We start from the raw sequence: 13,462 nt of genomic DNA, 5'->3' as shown, positions 1-13,462 counted from the left end.
TTCTGAAAATTTATAATAAAATTACTTTTCATCAATGTAGAAAGAATTTCCCTTGGGTGTTAAAATACAGGAAGTGGATTATGTTCTTGTAGTTTGGAAAATGTACAGTCTGCCGACATTGTCTTATAATTTGGTAATCTGCAAAATTACCTGAACATTAAATAATTATACTACTTATCAATTAGGATTTGAAATTATTTGCAAATACATTGTCCTCTGATGTTATTTCAAAGAGTTGATACTTGACCACATAACAAATTTTCACTGTATGTTTTACAGAGGATTTATAAAGTTTCACCTTCCAGATTTTTTAAACATTTATTTTGAATGTTAAAAATATTATGGCTTAGGTATTTTTAAAATTTCTCTTAGAAATCGTCAGTGTCTAGTCTTTTGGCTTCTGGGGAGGATTTACTGAATTGTTATGATGAGAAAGCTCAAGTTATTTTTGTAAGTAATAAATTATAAATAATATAGCACCAATCTATCATTCTTTGTTTCTGTGAGAAGACATTTTTCTTATTTACTTATATCAGTCTTAGTCAATAAATAAAGGGAGGACTCAATTCTAGAGATTTAATTTTTTTGTTGTTAGTACAATTTAGTTTCTTTTGGAGATTAAAGATTTAGGTTTTTTTAAAAGTTTTTTCCCAGAGGGGCGCCTGGGTGCCTCAGTGGGTTAAGCCGCTGCCTTCAGCTCGGGTCGTGGTCTCAGGGTCCTGGGATCGAGCCCCGCATCGGGCTCTCTGCTCAGCAGGGAGCCTGCTTCCTCCTCTCTCTCTGCCTGCCTCTCTGCCTGCTTGTGATCTCTCTCAAATAAATAAATAAAAATCTTAAAAAAAAAAAAAAAAAGTTTTTTCCCAGAAGAATTATTCTAATTTTACCAAGCTAAATTTGAGTTAGAGTTTTCTAAAAACCTTACTGTGTCAAAAAGAGAAATTATGTTGCTTCTTACAAAGTGTAGTGAGAGGAATCGTGTCCCCCCCCAAAAAAAATTCATGTTTGCCTAGATTGTCAGGATGTGACCTTATTTGGAAAAAGACTTTGCAGATGTAATTAAGGATCTTGAGGTGAGATCATCCTAGATTTAAGGTGTCCTTTTAAAAGAGAATACACACAGATACACAGCGAGCGGGACCTGTAAAGATAGAGACAGAACCTGGAGTGAAGGTGCCACAAATCAGAAATGGCCGGGGGCCACCAGAAGCTGGAAAAAGCATGGAAGGATTCTCCTCCAGAGCCATCAAAGAGATCACAGCCCAGCTGATAACTTGATTTCAGATTTCTGGCCTCTAAACATGAGAGAGAAGACATTGATGTTGTTTCAACCCTAGGAAATGAATAAACATGGATAAAAGTGTACAGCAAACTCCTGAGTACCAACCATTTCAAACTTTTATAAAATTGGTTAATTTGTTACGAGAATTCGGAGACAAATGTCTGTAGTCCAGAAGTAGCAGTTTTATCTTTTCTAAGTTCTACTGAAATTGCATGGATTAATGAAGTAAGATCCCTGTCGGTTCCATCATCCCATTTTTACTTTTTTTTTTTTTTTTTTTACATCACATCTCAATAATTTCCTATGCCTGAGAAGTTAACAGGATGGCAATTTATGCCTTTTCTATCCAGTCTTCTATCTTCTGTCTACCCACTCTTCTGTAGTGGGTATTGACTGGAGAAATGTTTAAAGGCAGGCAGAGAAACAGAAGAAACAAAACTGGTGGATGGGTATTTCCACAAATAACTCCAAAGAATGGAGTTTGCTTTTCTTATTTTACACCATTTGCTGTCCTGATAAGGAAAATAAAGGCTTTCCAATATCTATTCAGCAGGTCTTTGACCTCTGCTGATTACCTGTTGGTCTAGGGAGCTGGCTACCTTTTTTTAAATACTGAAGTGAACTCACATAAAACTAGCTGTTTTAAAGTGAACAACTCAGTAGCATTTATTACATTTACAATGTACAACCACTACCTCTAGTTCCAAAATTGACCTTTTGTGTCTGCTCTTACTTACCATATATTTTTTGAGCTTTAACTCCACATATACCACAGTGTGTGTGTGTATGCCTTCGCACATGTGTGTATTTCATATTACCACAGTTTATCCATTCATATGTTGGATACTTGGGTTGTTTTCATCTTTTGGTTATGTGAATAGTACTGCTAAGAAGGTGTGTATATGTATTTGAGTACTAGTTTTCAGTTCCTTTGGCTATATACAAGGGTGGAATTAGTGGATCAAATGACAATTATATGTTTAATTTCTTTTTTTTTTTAAGATTTTATTATTTATTTATTTATTTATTTTTATTTGACAGAGAGATCACAAGCAGGCAGAGAGAGAGGAGGAAGCAGGCTCCCCTAGAGAGCAGAGAGCCCGACGCGGGGCTCGATCCCAGGACTCTGAGATCACGACCTGAGCCGAAGGCAGCGGCTTAACCCACTGAGCCACCCAGGCGCCCCTATATGTTTAATTTCTTTAGGAATTACCAAATCCCTCAGTTGAGCAATTTTTATATTCCTGCCAACAATGCAGAAAGATTCCAATTTATGTCCTCACCAGCACTTATTTCTAATTTTAAGAAATTCTAGCCATCTTTGTATATATGAAGTAGTACCTTGTGATTTTTATTTACATTTCCCTAATGATAAATAATGTTGAGTGTCGTTCATGTGCCTTTTGGCCACTGTATATCTCTTTGGAGAAGTATCTGCGTAAATCCTTTGCTCGTTTTTTAACTGGGTTGCCTTTTGTTGCACTGTAAGAATTCTTTATGTTCTGGATACTAGACCTTCAAAAGATGCATGACTTCAAATATATTCTCCCATTCTGTAGGTTGTCACTTCACTTTCTTGATATTCTTTGATTAACAAAAGTTTTTAACTTTGATGATATCCAGTTTACCTATTTTTTCCTTTGTTGCTCCTGCTTTTGGTATCCTAAGAGTCTGTTGCAAATCCAAGACATGAAGATTTTCTCCTGTTCTAAGAGTTCTATGGTTTGAGCTCTTACAATTACGTTGTTGATTGATTTTTTAGTTCATTTTTGTACATGGTATGAGGTAGGAATCTAGCTTCATTTTTTTTTGCATATGGATATCCAGTTGTCCCAACACCGGTTGTTGGGAGAGACCACTTTCACCAGCTGCTTTTGGACACCACTACAACCCACCCTACGGTAGTCAGTAGCTACAGCTGCAATGCACCTGCTCCACAGCTAGAGAGTTTGCAGTCTAAAAGGTAACAGCCTTGTTCTCATCTCTTGTCATATACCTAAAGAGGAGTCCATGCCATCTAGTTAGGATAGAGCTCCCGAAGGTGAGCAGATAGGGTAGGTGTCAATGTAGTGATGGTTTCTAGGGGTCAGAGACTCTTGTCCCTCCAAGTAACTTCAGACAAGTATGTGAAAAATGCATTGTCCAGATAGCAAAATGAGACTTAGAACCCCAGCCAAAAATAATATTTATCATATTTCCTTTCTGGGAAACTCTCCCCTCACAATTTTCACCCATATGTTATTGGTCAGAAATGTCCCCAAAAGCTACCATTAGCAGCAAGTGAGTCTGGAAAGTGAGTATTTTGCTTTCTAGCCTCTAGAGAAGATAGGGAAGAAGATGATTGGGAATGAGTGTAGAGTGGGCTGTACTATAATCTGCCACAGGGACAGACATGTCCAAGTGTGTTTACAACCTGCTGTTATTATTTTTGTGCCTAGTAAATAAATTCAAAGTTAAGTTCGTCTGTTATTCCATGGTCAAATAAGCTCTTGTTAAGATTCTCTAATATGAGGGGCGCCTGGGTGTCTTAGTTGGTTGCGCATCTGCCTTCGGCTCTGGTCATGATCTTGGGGTCCTGGGATTGAGCACCCCTCTAGCAGAGAGTATGCTTCCCTCTCTCCATCTGCTGCTCCCCGACACTTATACTCTCTCTAATAAATGGGTAGTCTTTAAACAAAATAAAGATTCTCTAATATGAGCATGTTAGGTCCCCAATGTTGGGTCCCCCAATAATGGGTCCATGATTAAAGGAGCGAGACTGATACAAAACGAAGGTAAAGCAAAGCTTTATTTCACGCCAAGCATCAAGAATCAAACAACCGGCCGGGGCCATGCCTCTTACAGAGAACTCGACCCCTCCCTGCCTCACAGACTAACTTTTATAGAGCAAAGGCCATGCAGTTGAGCCTGGCCACACACAGGTAGCCAATGAGATTGCAATACACAGAGAAAGCTGCACAGTCATGCTAGGTCACACACGGGTGGCCAATTGAAATACAATTCACCCCATAGTAGCTATTTGAATTAGCCTATCACCTTAGTCAGAATGGACGCCCAAAAGGCACACCAAGGGCGGGGCCCACACTCCTTGGTAGCTAGAAGACAGTATGGGCCCCCACTGATTGAATGTCTCCACCTGACCTGACCCACCCTTGTATTTGGGCGTTGTTACCTGGGACTGGTTTCCCGGACTTGCTTTTAAGTAAGTTCCCCTGGGGGGGCGGGCAGGGTCAATTTAAGTTTTACTGCATAAACAACAAAATGGCAGTTCAACCGGGGTGGGGCCACTCTCATACTGTAGTTTCAGTCAATAAAGGCTAGATTTAATATATTTACATCTGGCCTAATGGTTAAAACTAGGACTTTTTTTCTAACCTCATCAGAAATTTAAAAAAAAAGACTCTGGAAATGGGGATGGGGATAAAAGCTCCAACTGCTCCTGTCTCTTCTGTTTAGAAACATGAAAAAATTAAAGATGTATTAGCATTCAATAATGTAATTATTATATGGTGGGGATGCTAGGACTTGAATTTCCAAGCCTGAATTGTATTTGTGGCTTTGCCATGCACTAATTGTATAATGTCAGACATTGCACTTCGACTTGATTGAAAACCATTTTCATATTCATGGTCACTGAATTCTAACACTCGTTAGGTAGAGCGGTAAGTGAAGAGGGTACGGTCACACAGCTAGTAGTGGCCAAGCTGGGATTATAAACCAGGTTGTATCTGATGCTCAAATATGTGCTTTTCTCCACTACATGGGTGTGACTCATGCCTAGAAATAATTTGTGTGTTGTGTTTGTCAGGTTAACAACTGTAACAACTTCATTTCCCACACATTACTGAGATAGATGGGGTCCCAAGGGCTCACATGGTTACAAAATGCCTTCAGATGTGAGAATGCTCATGTGAGAAAGAGCATAATAGTGCCTGGATCTGTCTAATGTGTGCACTGTAGTACAATTAGTTCTGTCGTAAGGGGAGGGGCTGTGGCTGATGAGACCACAGCCTGATGTAAACAGACTGGCTCTTTATGAGACTCTGTGTGGAGGAAGGGTCAAACATGAGGGAAAACGGGAGCGTAAGGAAGTGCAGAGTTCTGTGTTTTCTTTTTCAAGATTTTATTTATTTGACAGACAGCGAGAGAAGGAACACAAGCAGGGGTAGTGGGAGAGGGAGAAGCAGGCTTCCCGCTGAGCAGGGAGCCGGATGCGGGGGCTTGATCCCAGGACCTTGGGATCATGACCTGAGCCAAAGGCAGGTAATTAATGACTGAGCCACCCAGGCGTCCTGAGTTCTGTGTTTTCTGACCAGAAAAGAGCAAAATTCAAGGGATTTCTAAGGAAAACAGGTGACAACTAGTTGAAGCTGATTTGAACGAGAGTGGTTCTGAGTTGAAGCTTATAAACCCGGGAAGCCTAAAGCCATCAAAACTGTCAGAACCCTAAAAACACAGACTGATTTCTCCAAGAACCAAAGTTACTGAGAGAAATCTTCAGCCTGAGCTCAGGTTTCAGTTACATTCTGTATAGGGACCAAACACTTTATTTTTTTTTTAAATATTTTATTTATTTATTTGAGAGAGAAAGAGAGAACACAAGCCGGGGAGGGTCTGAGGGAAAGGGACAAGTAGCCTCCGCACTGAGCAGGGAGCCTGACACAGGGCTCAATTCCAGGACCCATGAGGTCACGACTTGAGCCAAAACCAAGAGCCAGACACTTAACTGACAGAGATGCCCAGGCGCCCCAAGGCCAAACTCTTCAGAATCACATCACTAGGTAGGGCCTTCACGGTCTCACCCTTGTCAGCCCTTCTAACCTCTTCCACTTTCTTATATGCACACTGGATTCCAACCCCCAAACCCTAAATTATTTGGGTGCCAATTTGGCTTTTTCATACCTGTGCTTGGCTCTGTTTCTCTGCCCGAAATTCTTTTTTTTTTTTTTAAAGATTTTATTTATTTATTTGAGAGAAAGAGAGAGCATGAGAGTAGAGAGGTCAGCAGGAGAATCAGACTCCCTGCCGAGCAAGGAGCCCGATGTGGGACTTGATCCCGGGACTCCAAGATCATGACCTGAGCTGAAGGCAGTTGCTTAACCAACTGAGCCACCCAGGTGCCCCCGAAATTCTTTTGTCCATTGGATAAATTGTCTTTTCAAGTGTCAGCCTTTGCATGTTGCACTGATTCTAGCCCCCAGACAACGCTGCCCTACAGCAGCCTCTTGTAACTATGTCATAGTGGTTGCCACCTTGCACGGGATGATCTGTCCCTGTGTATGTTGATCTGTCTCTGTCAGATACTGTCATTTGGCTCATTCAACATGCATTCCCAACCACCTTCCTCTATATGGAAACCATATATTCCTCTACATGGAAGTCAGTAAACAAGATGCTTTCCAGAACAGCAAGCTCATTTCTCCAGCCTTAGCCCAGGGGTTGCAGCAGAGGCAGAAGCACAGTGAACATTTCTTTCTGACTTATGGCAGGGAAGTGTACATCACAGACCCTTGCAATGGTCTGGAGGAAGGCCAAATGGTCGTGAAAAGTATTCAATAAGGGAGTCAACTAGAAAGGGGAAAGAAAGGTGACAGTCAGACACTGGGGCAGGTGACATCAGCAAGAGACACTGCAAGACAATATGGAGCTGACTTGCTTTTTCAGGATATCTCAATCTGCATGTCCCACACTTCATATTTATACCAGTTGTGAGCCACCGCTGTAGGTTTATTCAAGGTCTCTTCCACCTTTAAGTGTCTGTAAGCCTATGTTCCTCACTGGGGACAGAATGTGAATATTATTTGGAATCTGATTTACATCGTTCAATCCCTTTCTGTGAACTTTAAAAAGAATTCTTCCTTTAAACATTATAGAAAGAATTAGCCTAATTTACAAGCCATCAAAACTGTCAGAATAAGGGGTGCCTGGGTGGTTCAGGGGGTTAAAGCCTCTGCATTCGGCTCAGGTCATGATCCTGGGGTCCTGGGATGGAGCCCCGCATCGGGCTCTCTGCTCAGCGGGGAGCCTGCTTCCTCCTCTCTCTCTGCCTGCCTCTCTGTCTGCTTGTGATCTCTGTCAAATAAATAAATAAAAAATCTTAAAAAAAAAACCTGTCAGAATGAAAATGAAGGACAGGGATCAGATTTTGTAACTGTCTAGTTAAGTAAAGTATCCTTCATGCAATGGGCTATATTGTTATTTGTCTTTTTTTTTTTTTATTTGTTTTTTGGTTTGGGGGGCGAAGGGCAGAGGGAGAGAGAGAATCTCAAGCGGGCTCCATGTCCAGGGCAGAGCCTGAGGCGTGGCTCAATCTCAGGACCCTGAGATCATAAGCTTAGCCGAAATCAAGAGTCAGACATGTCACCAACTGAACCACCCAGGCACTCCTGTTTGTTGGGTTTTACTTCCCCTCCTTTCCTATAAGAGAATTGTACGTATCTATCTGTCCATGCCCTTGACTCTTAGAGTGTTCTGTTCCCACTTGGTGATTTTCATATTGATTTGGTCTTTGAATGATTAATTGATTTTTTTTTATTTTTTAAAGATTTTATTTATTTATTTGACAGAGAAAGAGCACAAGCAGGGGGAACAGCAGGCAGAGGGAGAGGAAGAAGCAGACTCCCCACTGAGCAGGGAGACGGATGTGGGGCTCAATCCCAGGACCCTGGGATCAGGATGTGAGCCGAAGGCAGATGCTTAACTGACTGAGACACCCGGGCACCCTTGGTCTTTGATTTAGAGTTCTTTTGGCTCTGCCAACTTCTAGACTTTCCTTATTTTTGATGACTTAGACAGTTTTGAGGAGTACCAGTCATATATTTTGTAGACTGTCCCTCTATTAGGATTTGTATGGTGTCTTCTCATGATTAGTTAGAGGTTTGGGGGAGGAAGGTCACAAAGGTAAAGCACCCTTCTCACGTGGTTTCAAGGGTATGTATTATCAACCTGACATCACTGTTGATGTTCATCTTAATCACGTGACTAAGGTAGTGTTTATTAAGTTTCTCCAATTCCTCCATTCCATGCTGTACTCTTTGGAAGAAGTCCCTAATGTGCAGCCTACACTTAAGAAGGGGGAATTATGCTTTCCTTCCTTAAGTGTGGAATAACCACATAAATTATGTAGAATTCATCCACATGAGAACCTTGTCTCTTCTCTTTCATTTATTTATTTATTCAGTCATTTACTTTTGTCACTAAGAGCTCATGGAAACTTATTTTACACTGGGATGTATTCCAGTACTACTTCATTCTATTGCTCAAATTGTTCCAACTTTGGGCCTGGGGGGCCCTTTCAGTTTGTTCCTGTGTCCCCTTGACATCCTCCAGTCATTGCACTTTTTGTTTTGTTTTGAAACATTCTTTATGCTCTGGCAGTGTAAGATACTCTGGGCTCATCTTGTGTATTTCCTGTCCAGACTTAGAATCAGCCACTGGTTGCTTTTATTAGAGGATGGTATTAGAGACCAAGACCTCAGTATTAGATGTATTTGTTGTTACTGACATGTTGTAATTTCTAGGTCCTGGCTGAGAGCAAGAAAATATGTCTGTAGACTAACCTGCACATATACACACAAATTTATAAATATTTCTCTGTGTAGCTATCTATATCTATATTAAGCTACACCTGAATTTATGCTGCTGTTTCTTTTTTAATTAATTAATTTTAAATTTAAATGCAATTAATTAGCATAGAATGTATTACTGGTTTCAGAGGTAGAGGTCAGTAATTCAACTGTCTTTTATAACACCCAGTGCTCATTACATCACATGCCCTCCTTAATGTCCAGCACCCAGCTCTCCACTCCCCTCCAGCAACCCTCACACGCTGATGTTTCTAACTCGAATCCATTACCACATGGATCATCCTAGCCTTCTTGCCTTACTCACCTGTAACTGTCCTCTCCAACAGTAGAAAACCTGGCTCCCACCATCTGCCATTGATTTACTTAATTGTTCAATTCCAGGATACATGTATCTTGACTTCAGAATTGTTAATCCATACCTCAGGCAGCAACTTTATCAGAGGCCATAGAGTACTCATGTACAGTTCCTTTTGTCTTTAGTCACAGACCCCACTCATTTCTAAAGATACTTAGGGGGCGCCTCGGTGGCTCAGTGGGTTAAGCCTCTGCCTTTGGGTCATGATCTCAGGGGCCTGGGATAGAGCCCCACAACGGGCTCTCTGCTTGTTGGGGAGCCTGCTTCTCTCTCTCTCTCTGCCTGTGTCTCTGCCAACTTGTGATCTCTCTCTCTCTCTGTCAAATAAATAAATAAAATCTTTTTTAAAAATTAAAAAAAAAAATAAAAATACTTAAGCCACCATCCTTCCCCCCCTCCAATCTTCTTCAAGGAGATTGTTTCCTATATCTGTAATAGAGTTATATGCTTTTGTTACATTCTGCATTCCATCCTGGAACCTCCCAACTTCCTATATGACTTTTTAAAGATTTGCACACATTAAGGCTTAAGTTTGTGCTGGAAAGTTCTACAGGTTTTAGCAGATGCATAGCATCATATATCCACCATTAGAGTATCATGCAGAATAATTTCACCACCCTAAAAAAAAAAACCCTGCTATGCTTCACATAATCAACACTCCCCCTCCCGAACCTCTGACCTTTTACTGTTTTTACAGCTTTGACTCTTCTAGAATCTCACAAAAATGTAATCTTAAAGTATAGCTTCAGACTGACTGGCTTCCTTCACTTAGCAATATGCATTTAAGGTGTATCCGTATCTTTTTTTTTCTTTTTAAAGATTTTATTTATTTGACAGAGAGAGATCACAAGTAGGCACAGAGAGAGAGAGAGAGAGAGAGTATAGAGAGGAGGAAGCAGGCTCCCTGCCAAGCAGAAAGCCTGATACGGGACTCTATCCCAGAATTCTGAGATCACAACCTGAGCCAAAGGCAGAGGCTTAACCCACTGAACCACCCAGGCACCCCTGTATCCGTATCTTTTTATGGCTTGCTAACTCATTCTTTTTGTCACTGAGTAGCATTCCATTGTACAATCATACCACACTGTATCCATTCACCTATTGAAGGACATCTTGGTTGCTTACAGTTTTGGGCAATTATGAATAAAACTAATATAAATGTATAAGTATATACATTTATATAATGCATAAAAATATATAAAAATATCAATGTATACACATTTTGTGAGATGGTTTTTGGGTGGTGTAAGTTTTCACATCCATCATGTAAATACCTAGGACAATGATTGCTGACTTGTATGGAAAGACTATGTTGTTTATTAAGAAACTGACCAGGGGCGCCTGGGTGGCTCAGTGGGTTAAAGCCTCTGCCTTCGGCTCGGGTTATGATGCCAGGGTTCTGGGATCGAGCCCCACATCGGGCTCTCTGCTCGGTGGGGAGCCTGCTTCTGCCTCTCTCTCTGCCTAGTTGTGATCTCTGTCTGCCAAATAAATAAATAAAATCTTAAAAAAATAATAATAATAAAAAGTAAAATTTCAAAAATCTGGTCCTCTTTATAAAAAAAAAAAGAAACTGACCAACTGTCTTCCAAAGTGGCTGTACCATTTAGAATTCCCATCACTAATGAATATGAATTTCTGTTGCTTCTAATACTAACAACTGGTATTATCAGCTTAAAAGAAAAACTTTTGCCATTCTGATAGGAGTGTAACAGTATCGTATTGTTTTATTTGTGTTCCCTTGATGATAAATGATGTTAAGCATCTTTTCACATGTTTATTTGCTATCTATGTATCTTTTTTGGTAAGGTGTCTGTTCAAACATTTTCTCAATTTTTAACTGGGTTGTTTGTTTTCTTATTGCTGAGTTTTGAGTTATTTTTATATTTTGTTCACAAGTTCTTTTTTTTTTAAGTTTTTTTTTTTTTTTTTTTTTTTTTTAAAGTAATCACTTTATCTAATGTGGGGCTTGAACTCAGGATCCCAAGATCAGGTACTACACGCTCCACTGACTGGAGCCAGCCAGGTGCCCCTTTGTTTACAAGTTATTTATTTATGTATTTATTTATTTTTATTGTATTACGTTAGTCACCATACATCATTAGTTTTTAATGTAGTATTCCAAGATTCATTGTTTACATATAACACCCAGTGTTCCAGGCAATACATGCCCTCCTTAATACCCATCCCTGGGCCAACTCATTATTCTCCCCTCCTCCTCCCCTCCAAAACCCTCAGTTTGTTTCTTGGAGTCCACAGTTTCTCATGGCTCCTCTCCCTCTCCAATTTCTCCCCACTTCACTTTTCCTTTCCTTCTCCTAATGTCCTCTATGTTATTCCTTATGTTCCACAAGTAAGTGAAACTGTATGATAATTGACTTTCTCTGCTTGACCTATTTCACTCAGCATAATCTCCTCTGTTTATAAGTTCCTTATCAGATTTGTGTCTTACAAATATTTTTCTTCCAGTCTATGACTTGTCTTTCATTATCTTCACAAAGTCTTTCACAGAGCAAAAATTTTAATTTTAATAAAGCCCAACATACCAGTTTTACTTTCTGGGATCATGCTTGCATCTAAAACCTCATCTCCAAATCCAAAGTCCTGTAGGTTTTCTCTGAGAAGTTTTTATAGTTTTGCATTTCACACATAGATTTATGATCCATTTTGAATTACTTTTTTATAAGGTCTGAAGATTTTTTTAAATAACTTTTTTCCCCCTCAAGTATAATTTAAATTTTCTGAAAAACTTCAAACATCCTTTGTAATTTTAAACAATATCCAAACATTTTAAATACATGGGATAAAAATGCTTCTAATTAAGTGTTTTTCTTGGTGAAATATTTGTACTATATGGGCGCCTGGGTGGCTCAGTGTAGGTTAAGCCTCTGCCTTTCGTTCAGGTCATGATCTCAGGGTTCTGGGATTGAGCCCTGCATCTCGCTCTCTGCTCAGCAGGGAGCTTGCTTCCCCTTCTCTCTCTCTCTGCCTGCCTCTCTGCCTACTTGCAATCTCTCTCTCTGTCCAATAAATAAATAAAAATCTTAAAAAAAATAAAAGAAAAGAAAAACATTTATAGGCACCTAGGTGGCTCAGTGGGTTAAGCCTCTGCCTTCAGCTCAGGTCATGATGTCAGGATCCTGGGATGGAGCCCTGCATTGGGCCCTCTGCTCAGCAGGGAGCCTGCTTCCCTCCCTCTCTCTGTCTGCTTCTCTGCCTACGTGTGAGCTCTCTCTCTGTGTCAAATACATAAAATATTAAAAAAAAAAAGAAATATTTGTACTATATGAAAGTATATCAATTAAAATGTGCCCTCTCCCTACATATATAGAGAGTATATGTGTATACACATACACATTATTTTACACAAATGTGATCATTGGTTCTAAAACTATTTTTTTTCACTTAATATACTTTAGATGTCTAAATCTGTGCCTATACTCTCACCTCTCTTTAATAGCCATGGTTTTATTTATTTAGTTAGTTATTTTTAAAAATAAGTGGTAGACCTGGGAAATCAACTCCATTCACTTTATTTTGTAATTTTTTAATTTTTAAAAATTCCAATAGAATTAACATACAGTATTAAATTAGTTTCAGGTGTACAATATAGTGATTGAACAGTTGTATAGGCTACTCAATGTTCATCATGGTAAGTGTACTCTTTTTTTTTTTTTTAAAGATTTTATTTATTTATTTGACAGAGAGAGATCACAAGTAGACGGAGAGGCAGGCAGAGAGAGAGAGAGAGAGAGAGTGGAGGAAGTAGGCCTCCCGCTGAGCAGAGAGCCCGATGCGGGACTCGATCCCAGGACCCTGAGATCATGACCTGAGCTGAAGGCAGAGGCTTTAACCCACTGAGCCACCCAGGCGCCCCGGTAAGTGTACTCTTAATCTTCATCTCCTACTTAACCCATTCCCTGCACCCACCTCCCCTCTAGTAACCATCTGTTTGTTCTCTTTTCTCCTTTGTTCTTTTGTTTTGATTCTTCCGCACATGGGTGAAATCATACGGTATTTGTCTTTCTCTGACTGGCTTATTTTGCTGAACATTATACTCTAGATCTATGTTGTTGCAAGTAGCGATTTCATTCTTTTCTTTTAATGTCTGAATAATATCCCATTGCATATATACCACATCGTCTTTATCCACTCTATTTTTATTTATTTATTTAAAGATTTTTTCTCCACATGCTTGACAACACCTGTTGTTTCTTGCGTTTTTAATTTTAGCCATTCTGG

The sequence above is a fragment of the Enhydra lutris genome, unplaced genomic scaffold (assembly GCF_002288905.1).
Source record: "Enhydra lutris kenyoni isolate GAN:26980312 unplaced genomic scaffold, ASM228890v2 scaffoldscaffold1, whole genome shotgun sequence".
In the NCBI taxonomy this organism is placed as follows: Eukaryota; Metazoa; Chordata; class Mammalia; order Carnivora; family Mustelidae; genus Enhydra; species Enhydra lutris.
The sequence above is the reverse complement of the archived record's forward strand: the minus strand, read 5'-3'. Positions refer to the sequence as shown.